The 10,108-nt window shown below is 46.2% G+C and overlaps 1 pseudogene; it reads left to right on the top strand.

Moving 5' to 3' along the window:
* Window positions 1-4,252: 4,252 nt before the first annotated feature.
* LOC143672725 (protein CLEC16A pseudogene) lies at window positions 4,253-9,586 on the top strand (annotated as a pseudogene).
* Window positions 9,587-10,108: the final 522 nt, after the last annotated feature.

Here is a 10,108-nt window from a genome sequence, read left to right as displayed (position 1 = left end):
CAGTAGATTCAAGGCTTCCAAAACTACTTAAGGAAGAAAAAAATGGTATCAAATTTAGCTCTTCCATTTTTAGAAAGACCCATATATGTAAGTAATGAATTACTGTGTATGACAATAAATAATTTAACTACATGGTTTAAGATCAAGAGTGATTCTTATAATTACCTATATGTATATCCCTCTTTTAACTCTATGGAATCAAATGATACTTGCCTATTAGCTGGGAAAGAAAGTTGGAATGGATGGCAGTTATGTCATATGGACTGAGCAGTTATCATAATTAATGATTCCTATGGAATTGTAAGAGATGCAGCCCATGTAGGGCCTCCCATCTCTAACTTGGAGATAACTGAGACTATATGAACAGGCAAGCTAAATCAGAGTTTAATACATAGAGGACGATTTGTGCCAAATCCATGGGATGATAAATATAACATTGGTCAGAGAAATTTATAGAAAATTTTCCTAGGACTGGGACCAATTTTTTTTTTACATGGGCAGGCACCAGGAATCGAACCTGGGTCCTCTGGCATGGCAGGCAAGCATTCTTGCCTGCTGAACCACCGTGGCCCTCCCTGGGAACAATTTTTATAGTGAATTCTAGTAACCATAACTTCTCTTTAAATAGCAGCCATAAACACTATATGCAAATATGTACTAGAGATCCATATGTGCTTGTTAAAGGTCATATGCATATAAGAAATCAAATTTTAATTTTGAGAATTGTTCTCTATTCACTTGTCTCCAAGCATTTATGTTGCAGGAAAATCAGATGATTGTAGCAGCAAGAAGAAGAGGTATGTGACTGCTGGTGCAGATGTCAATATCTTTGCAATCCTCTCCAGAAAGAAACACAAATCCTAATCCATTTGGCAAAAGAATATCCAAAAAGGACTAAGAGACTAATTGGACTCATTATTGCAGCTGTCATTGGAATCATTGGAATTATCACTGTGGCTGCAGTTGCTGGAACTGCATTGTATCAAATTATACAGACAAAGCATTATGATAGAGAATGGCATAAAAATGCCAGTGAACTGTGGCATGGTCTATCTCATGCTGATGAGCAAATTAATGATAAACTAAATGATATAGAGACAGCACTGGTTCATATTGGAGATCAAGTGTATAATTTAAATTTTGTAGGAAGTTTAAAATGTGACTGGAATGAGAGCAATTTTTGTATTACCCCTTTAAGATAATAATCAATCTGAAATAGAATGGGAAAAGGTAAAGAGGCATCTTTTGGGGCATTTGGATAGTTTAATTCTTGATATCTTAGAATTACAAAAAAAGGGTATTAGAAAAATTCACATATAGCCTACAGAGATGATGTTATACAATCACCCAAAAGCTAAAAGATAATAATAACCTTAATCCTATTTACTGGTGGAAATCACATCATTTTTTGACCACTATAGGCTTAGATTTGGTGCTGTTAATATTCTTTCTCTTCCTCCTCAGCTGTGTTAAACAACAAATGTTCAAAGTCAGAGAGCTTCACTGGTAGCCAATGACAGGTAAGACCCTTCCTTCAGAGCTTAAGGGCAACCTAAGACAGGCACAGTCACCTCAGCAAAGCCGCGCTAACAGTGTGAGTCTGCCAAAAGCCCTTGGCTCCTTCCCAAATCAAAGTCAGAGAGCTTGACTGGTAGCCAATGACAGGTAAGACCCTTCCTTCAGAGCTTGAGGGCAACCTAAGACAGGCACAGTCATCTCAGCTAATAAAATAAAAAGGGGAAAATGTAGGAGCAAGGGTTAAAACAAGACCCACAGAATTTGTGGGAGGCAGCTGGCATCAGGGTGGTGGAGGCCTTAAACTATGGAGATTGTTATGTAGAACAGTCTGGGAGGAAGAGAATGTTCACCCCAAATGGTTATGTTAAGTACGAAGAAAGAGAGCACTGAAAAATAAGCACTCTGTTTCCTGTGGAAATGCATGCATGCCTTTTGTCACCCTGCAGTATATAGGCTGGATCTGGTTAAGAATAAAGTTGTCTGTTGTCTATTATCACTGATCTTCAGACCCCCTGATCCCATATTTTTCTCGTCATTCCTTAATATCCTTCAAGCTCCATTCCATAGGAAGCAACAGTCTTATTCTTAGCATCCATCTGTGGATGGATACACTGAACCAAACATCCAACCTACTAAGTCAAGTAGCAGACAAGACATCCCTCAGTGTAGAAACTCATCAGCCACAGATGAACAGCCTCACATTGGAAATTATCACTCAGAGAAAACAACAGGGAAGGGAAATTTTGCCAAGGTGAAATTGGCAAGACATGCTCTAGCTGGTAGAGAGGAAAGTTTTCATGATGCTTTTTAATATTTCCTTAGATCTCTCCAGAGCCTTGTTAAAAAGCTTTCTTATGTGTTGGAGAATCAGTGACAGTTGCAGGATGTTAAACACTGGCATATGTGTAAGTGGTGCATATCTGATGGCATAAAAGCTACCTCAACATCTAGGAAAGAGTCATCCTTGTATATTAGGATCTCTTAGAAATTAGTTGTGCTGCACAAGAGCCATCCTTAGGCTTCTAACTTTCATGTGATTTCTGAAGAACATTTCTGATTACTATTGCTAATGAACCCTAGGAACAGGGCTAGGAGAAGTTCTTAATAATTTTTGCTCGAGATAAATTGGGTGTAAATATGCAGAGTCATCTACTAGTTTATATTCATTTAGAGACCATGCTGAACAAATGTTATAGAAGTGTTTTTCTTAGCTAATAAGAGAATTTGACTTCTAAAATCCCATGTTTTAAATTATGTGCTTTTATATAGTAAAATTTTTTATTTGCATATATGTGTATTACGTATCTATTTTTGTGTTGGGTCAAAGGTTTTATTTAAATAAACATCTAACATTCTAAATTACATAATGTGTACTGGATCTAAGATGTTATTTTTTAAAACCTCAATAATAAAATGTTTTTAAAATAAGTTTTCTCTTTACTGTATACCAAATATTGCCATATCCCTCCCTGTTCATTCTGACCCTGGAGTGTTCAGATACTGGCTACACTAGGCAGAAACTGAAGAGGACATTGAAATCTGTTTTGTTGGTCTGCTGTAAGTGAGCTTGGGTGTCTAATCTCTCTACTCGTGGAACCATTTTATTCATATAATGATTACCTTACTGCAAGTTTATAAAGTTTATAAGCCACCCCCCCAGTTAATTGTTGCTTGTCAGATATAACTAAAATATTGAGATTCAAGGTGATTTTTGCTTTAAAATGAGAAATTTGGAAGAAATTACAAAGGCTTAGTATTATTGATTTAGGATCAAATATGTTAAATATTTTGGTCAATAGAGTACATTTCAAGTCTGCCAGATTAGCAAATTTACCACCCAATTGTTTGAATACCAAATATGTCTAAATTATATCTAGTTAGGAATGAAACAAGTATTTTCTTCATATGTGTTAATTCACCAAAATATATATTCTTAAATATGCTTTGATTCTCTTTTTTAGGTTGCTGTCAAAATAACAGACAAAGCTAAGCTCATTCCAACAAGTCTACAACAGGTATTTAACTGTTTTAATAATAAATAGTTAGAATATGAGTTTATTATTAATATATGATATTCTATAAACTCAGCTATCCTAATTTTCCTATTAGGTACAGTACTACATTTCACCAATTATATAAAGAAAATACATATGATACATAATTTTATCAAGCAGTTGTTTGAACAATATCTGCTACTCAAATGCATGCACCATGTGAAAGGAATTTGTCACTTTTAATTGAGTAGAATAAAATTTCATATCCAATATTTTGAAGTAGTCAGGATTTTGCTTGGTAGAAAATCTAGTTGAAGTAATATTGTCCATAGACATGTTTCTTTTATTGCTTCCCTTACTGGTCTGCTTAAGAAGCAGTCTTTTAACTAACTTACAATAAAAGATATGAACATTTTTTTCAAGGGGTGGAAACATGGAACAGGGAGAGAAAAGGAAGCGGTGAAAACTTGGATTGCCCTGGTAAACCAATGCTGTTTTATGTTGCTTCAGTAATTACTTATGGGAAAATTTTATCAAATGCACATTTTAGCACTTTGAAAATGAAGCAGATATTTTAATGTTTATAACATACATGCTAAATTTGTACTTGGTGAGAAAATATGCATTATGATTTTTATCAGAATATAGTGGTATCATAGTCACATGCGTAATTGTGACATGCATAATTTTGGATTTGTGAACAGTCTTGTCGTGAGAAACTCTTAGAATGATGTTTTTAACATGCCTGCCGTGATCGGTTCCGTGTCTTGACCGAAAACAGCGCGGTCACAGAACAGAAGCGCAACCAACTAGTGGAGACCATCCGCTCCATCACCGAGATCCTGATCTGGGGAGACCAGAATGACAGCTCTGTATTCGACTTCTTCCTCCAGGAGAACATGTTTGTTTTCTTCCTGCGCCTCCTGTGGCAGAGATCGGGCCGCCGTGTGTGCGCTCAGCTGCTGCAGACCCTAAACCTCCTGTTTGAGAACATCAGTCGTGAGACCTCACTCTACTACCTGCTCTCCAATAACCGTGTCAATTCCATCATTGTGCATAAGTTTGACTTTTCCGACGAGGATATTATGGCATATTATATCTCATTCCTGAAAACACTGTCTCTAAAGCTAAACAACCACACTGCTCATTTCTTTTACAATGAGCACACGAATGACTTTGCCCTGTATACAGAAGCCATCAAATTTTTTAGTCACCCTGAAAGCATGGTTAGAATTGCTGTAAGAGCCATAACTTTGAACGTCTACAAAGTGGATAACCAGGCCATGCTGCGCTATATCAGAGATGAAACCGCTGCTCCTTACTTCTCCAGTTTGCTCTGGTTCCTTGGGAGACGTGTGATCAAACTTCATAGCTGTGTGCAGACGGGTGAGGAGCACGGGAAACTGGGGAGACGGAGCAGCCTGGTGGCTGAGCACTTGGACCACCTGCACTATCTCAACGACATCCTCATCAACTGTGAGTTCCTCAGTGATGTGCTCACCGACCACCTGCTTACCAGGCTGTTCCTCCCCCTCTACGTGTACTCACTGCAGAATCAGGACAAGGGAGGAGAGCGACCGAAAATTAGCCTGCCGGTTTCCCTCTATCTTCTGTCGCAGGTCTTCCTCACCATACATCAGGCACCACTGGTGTGCTCGCTAGCCGAGGCAATTTTGAATGGCGATCTGCCTGAGATGTCTGCCAAGCCTGAGCAAGATGTCCAGAGAACTTCTGCCAAACCCAGCAGTCGGTGCTTCGTTAAACCAACTGAGTCACTAGAATGGTCCCTTGAGACAAACAAGCACAAGGGCAAGAGGCAGGTGCAAAAGAGACCCAACGACAAAACGTTGGGGAGGAAGAAGATGAGGAGAAAGGGCCCACCGAGGGTGCCCAAGACAATGCCAAGAAGGCTGAAGAGAGAGAGGCGGTGATCATGGAGCGCAGGCTGTCAGAGTTGGCCGCCAGCACCTCCGCGCAGGAGCAGAGCACTGCGGATGAGGAGAGTGCTGCCGCCTCGGGCTGCGGGAGTGTGCAGTGGAGCAGACCCTTCCTGGATATGGTGTGCCAGGCCCTGGACAGCCCAGATGATGATTACCATGCCCTCTTTGTGCTTTGCCACCTCTACACCATTTCTCAGAATAAAGGCACGGATCCTGAAAAACTAGAGCGAATCCAGCTCCCAGTACCAAACGCAGCTCAGAAGATCCCCTACAACCACCTACTGGCCGAGAGACTCATCAGGATAATGGACAGCGCTGCTCAGCCAGACGGGAAGATCCGCTGGCAATGCTGGAGCTGAGCTGCCTGCTCCTAAAGCAGCAAGTCCTGACCAGCACCGGCTGCATCATCAAGGACGTACACCTGGCCTGCTTGGAGAGCGTGAGAGAAGAAAGTGTTCACCTTGTGAGGCATTTTTATGAGGGAGGAGAAATTTCTTTAGACATGCTGGAAGATGAGTACAGGAGCATGACTGTGCAGCCCATGAGCGTGGAGCACCTCATGACGGATGCCTCCATCCTGCTGCCTCCAGCGGGCACGCCGCCGACAGGCATCGACTTTGTGAAGCGCTTGCCCTGCGGTGACATGGAGAAGACCCGACGGGCCATCCGGCTGTACTTCATGCTCAGGTCCCTGTCGCTGCAGCTGCGAGGCGAGCCCGAGACTCAGTTGCTGACACAGGAGGAGGACCTCATCAAAGCTGACGACGTCCTGGATCTGAACAGCAGCGAGTGGATCGCCTGCGCAGTGGTCACCAAGGATGGCAGCATGGTCCAGCGGCTCCTAGCCGTGGACATTTACCAGATGAGTTTGGTGGAGCCCGATGTGTCCAGGCTTGGTTGGGGCGTGGTCAGGTTTGCAGGCCTCCTACAGGACGTGCAGGTGACGGGTGTAGACGATGACAGCCATGTCACCATCCACACACCCGCATCCAGTCCCCACGCCAAGCCCTTCCCCATCCTCCAGGCCGCCTTTGTCTTCTCAAACCACATCCGCTGCATCACTGCCAAGCTGCGCCTGGCTATGGGCCGCATCCAGGCCAGGCGAATGAAGATGCAGAGAATAGCTGCCTTCCTGGACCTCCCCGTCCAGCCAACACCTGAAGTCCTACAGGACGTGCAGGTGACGGGTGTAGAGGCTGACAGCCGGCTCCTCTGCCTCCACCCAGCACATGCCCTTCCGCTTCTATGATCAGTGCTGCCAGGGCAGCAGTGACCCCATGGTGCAGCGCGCCGTCTTCACATCCGTGGGCAAGGTGCCAGGTTTTGCCCTTGCCCCGTGTCTGAACCAGCACAGCTCACTGCCCCTGTCCTCTCCTTCACAGACATCTGCCAGCGGGAGCGCCGACTACTGTGACTCAGGATGCTCCAGCTCAGCTTCCAGCCCTTCCACAGCCCAGAGCCTGCCAGATGACCCCACAGCGCCAGACCAGTCTCAGCCTGACCTTCCCAACAAGTCGGTGATCATCCATGAGACGGAAGCCGGTGCCCAGGCCAGCAAGACCCTGGGAAGGAGCACCAATGTGAACACAGACAACCTGTCTCCCAGCCTCATCCCCCCAGCAGCCCACCATCTCCCTGCTCTACAAGAACACTACCGCCCTGCTGAGCGTGGAGTCGCTGACCCCTGTCCCTCCCATGGACCCCTACAGCCTCCGCGCCCTCACCGGCATCCCCCTACCTCCCACAGCAGCTGCAGCTGGCACGGCGGCCCCGGGAAGGGGGGCTGGGCCTCCAAGCACTGACCAGCAGCCCCCCCCCCCGCACGCATCGCTGACAGGGACCCCAGCGGAGTCCGCTCAGCAGACACATTGGGAGCAACTGCAGTTCCCAGTGGCCCCGAAGATCCATCTCAGCCACCTGTCAGCATGCACCCCTGAAATGGAAGAAGCCCATTTTCCATTCTCCATTTGAACGCCTTTCACTTGGCACCTCTCATGAGCAGGCTGGGACCAGCGGAGACGCCCCAGCAAACCCAGACAACCCTCCTGGCCCCTCGGGGATGGTGTTGGGATCTTCACCTCACAGCCCGACAGCCTCCCAGTAGGTTGTGCCACCGCCCCCCACTTCCTTCAGGCAGCCCCTCCTGGCACCGTCTCATTGCTGTCAGCATCCCCCATGTGCTCAGAAAACAACTACTTCAGGAAGAAATTTGTGGAAAAGCAAATTTTGATAAATATCTCCTTTGGATATTTATTTCCAGTTTTGGTAGCAGATGAAAAAATCTTTATTTAAGTAGCATCTATTATTTTTTTAAAAAAACTTTTTATTGTACAGTATAACATATATACAAAGTAAAGAAATAAAAAAGCAATAGTTTTCAAAGCACTCTTCAAAAAGTGGTTACAAGATAGATCCCAGAGTTTGTCATGGGCTACCATACATATGATCCTCTCATATTTTTCCTTCTAGCTGCTCCAGAATATAGGAGGATAGAGGGCTTAAATACTTTTTTATTATCACAATGAACTTTTTTTCCTTCTTTTTTGTGAACAATAACATATATACAAAAAAGTTGTAAGTTTCAAAGCACAGGACCACAATTAGTTGTAGAACAAATTTCAAACTTTGACATGGGTTACAGTTTCACAATTTTAGGTTTTTACTTCTAGCTGTTCTAAAATACTGGAGAATAAATGAGGTATCAATTTAATGACTCAGCATTCATATTCATTTGTTAAGTCCTATCTTCTATGTATAACTCTACCATCACCTTTGATCTTTCCATATCTCTTTTTGGGGTTGTTTGGGCTATGGCAGTTCAAAATTTTTGATATTGGAAGGATCTGTCCCTAATAAGGGGTAGGGAGATAGAATTATCTGATGTCATGGAGAGGCTGGCCTAGGTTTCAGGACTTGCCTGGACCGGGGACCCATCTGGAAACTGTAGGTTTCTGGCAAGTTACTCTACCCCTGCCCTGCCCACCTGTCCACGGACATTCGGGGATCGCAGGGGTGGCTGTGAGTGCATGTGTTTGCGTGTGCAGGGGAGCAACAATTCTTAGTCCCTCGCCCTGTGCTGGCCACCGTGCTGTTGATGAGAAGCGCACTCTGCTTCACTGAGACGGAGTCACCTGGGACCCCCACGTGGGGAGTGGCTCCATGAGCCCCGGAGGTGGGCCGCGCTCAGGAGGAGGCTGGTTCAGACTTCCTCCCGGGCACGGCTGCTGGAGTTCTTACAGACTGGGGCACAGCCCAATACCTGGAAAGCCAAGCAGCCCAGGGCACTGAAAGGGGTGAAGGGAGGCAGCAGTCAGGCCTGTGACAGCGGCGGTGGGGCAGAGCCCACATGCTGCAGTCTGCCTATCCAAGAAGCACAGCTGGTGTGATGGGTACACCGAGCTACACAGCTGTCACACCACACTTGGGAAGGTTTTTGTCACCCAAAGACAGACCCAGTCCCTGCTGCGCACTCAGCCCCTGTTCATCAGACCGCGCGGCTACACTCTGACAGTGGTGGTGTGCAGCGCCTGCAGCATTTCACCTGCTCCACCTGCGTCCTGCGGACGGTTCTCCTGGTCACCGCACTTACCTGCCTCACTCCCCCGCGTCCCCACCCAGCACTGCCACCACCTGCCTTTGCGCAGGGAGGCAGCCTGTGCCCCCCTGGGCAGTGCCAAGGCTGGTCCCGTGTGTGCTTCCATGGGCTGGGCCTGCACCCAGGGAGCGAGGGGGGGAGGGGCAGACAAGTGCCGTGTTGCTCTTAGCATTTACTGTGTGTGTTATTTTTATCTGTGCTCTTTCCTCTGACAGTCCGTAATTGAACAGGTTTCATGGGATAACTGAAACGAGCCTGATTCCAGGTCCCCTGTCATGTAGGTACCGCCTCTCACCACCCACTGCTTGCTGCCCCCAGGGTGGCCCCCCTTGCATGCACTGCTCACACACACACACACACACACACACACACACGCCTTGTTTCACCACCACTTTATTTTCATCCATTCTGCTCCAACCCACACATAGAACATCCAAGCGGTGTTTCTTCTAACCTCCTCTGGTGCTGACGGGCACTAGGATATCTTAATGGGTGGAACTCTGCAGCAGATGTGACCTAGCTGGGGTGGGGGGGGCAGCTCGTGGCACCCAGGAGTGCACACTCATGTTCGAGAGAGGGCCCCTATGTCCCGGGTCAGGAGGTGCCACTGACCAGCCCATCCTGCCCTCGTCACAGAGCTCGGCCGTTGAGCTGGCCCCTCCCACCCCCAGCAGCAGCCTCAGCCCAGTGCCTGCTCATCGTGTTCTGCCACCTGTGTGTCTTTGGGACTTGCAGATAATCGTGAGGACTCAGCCAAGCATGGCCTGCAGCTGGGGAAGCTCAGAGGGGCCGATTTAGAAAACGGGAGCTACTTTGTGAGCTGCAAAACCAGCTTAAGTGAAGTAAAAATAGCTACAGCTATTGGAACTGGATATTTTTGCAGCACTTCTTTTCTAAAACAAAGTGAAAGCATCTCACTGGGTGCCACCGAAGCCTTTGTTATAAAGAAAGTGTGTGTGAGAGAGAAGTACTGGCTAGAAAGGACCCAGCATGCACCGGTGTTTTCAGCAGCTCCCCTGGGCCGAGAGTTCTGAGTGCAGCTCCAGGGCCCCCAGCACCCT

This window comes from Tamandua tetradactyla (assembly GCF_023851605.1).
Source record: "Tamandua tetradactyla isolate mTamTet1 chromosome 4 unlocalized genomic scaffold, mTamTet1.pri SUPER_4_unloc_2, whole genome shotgun sequence".
Lineage (NCBI taxonomy): Eukaryota > Metazoa > Chordata > Mammalia > Pilosa > Myrmecophagidae > Tamandua > Tamandua tetradactyla.
Note: the sequence above shows the minus strand (reverse complement) of the source record. Positions and strands in the feature narration are given on the sequence as shown.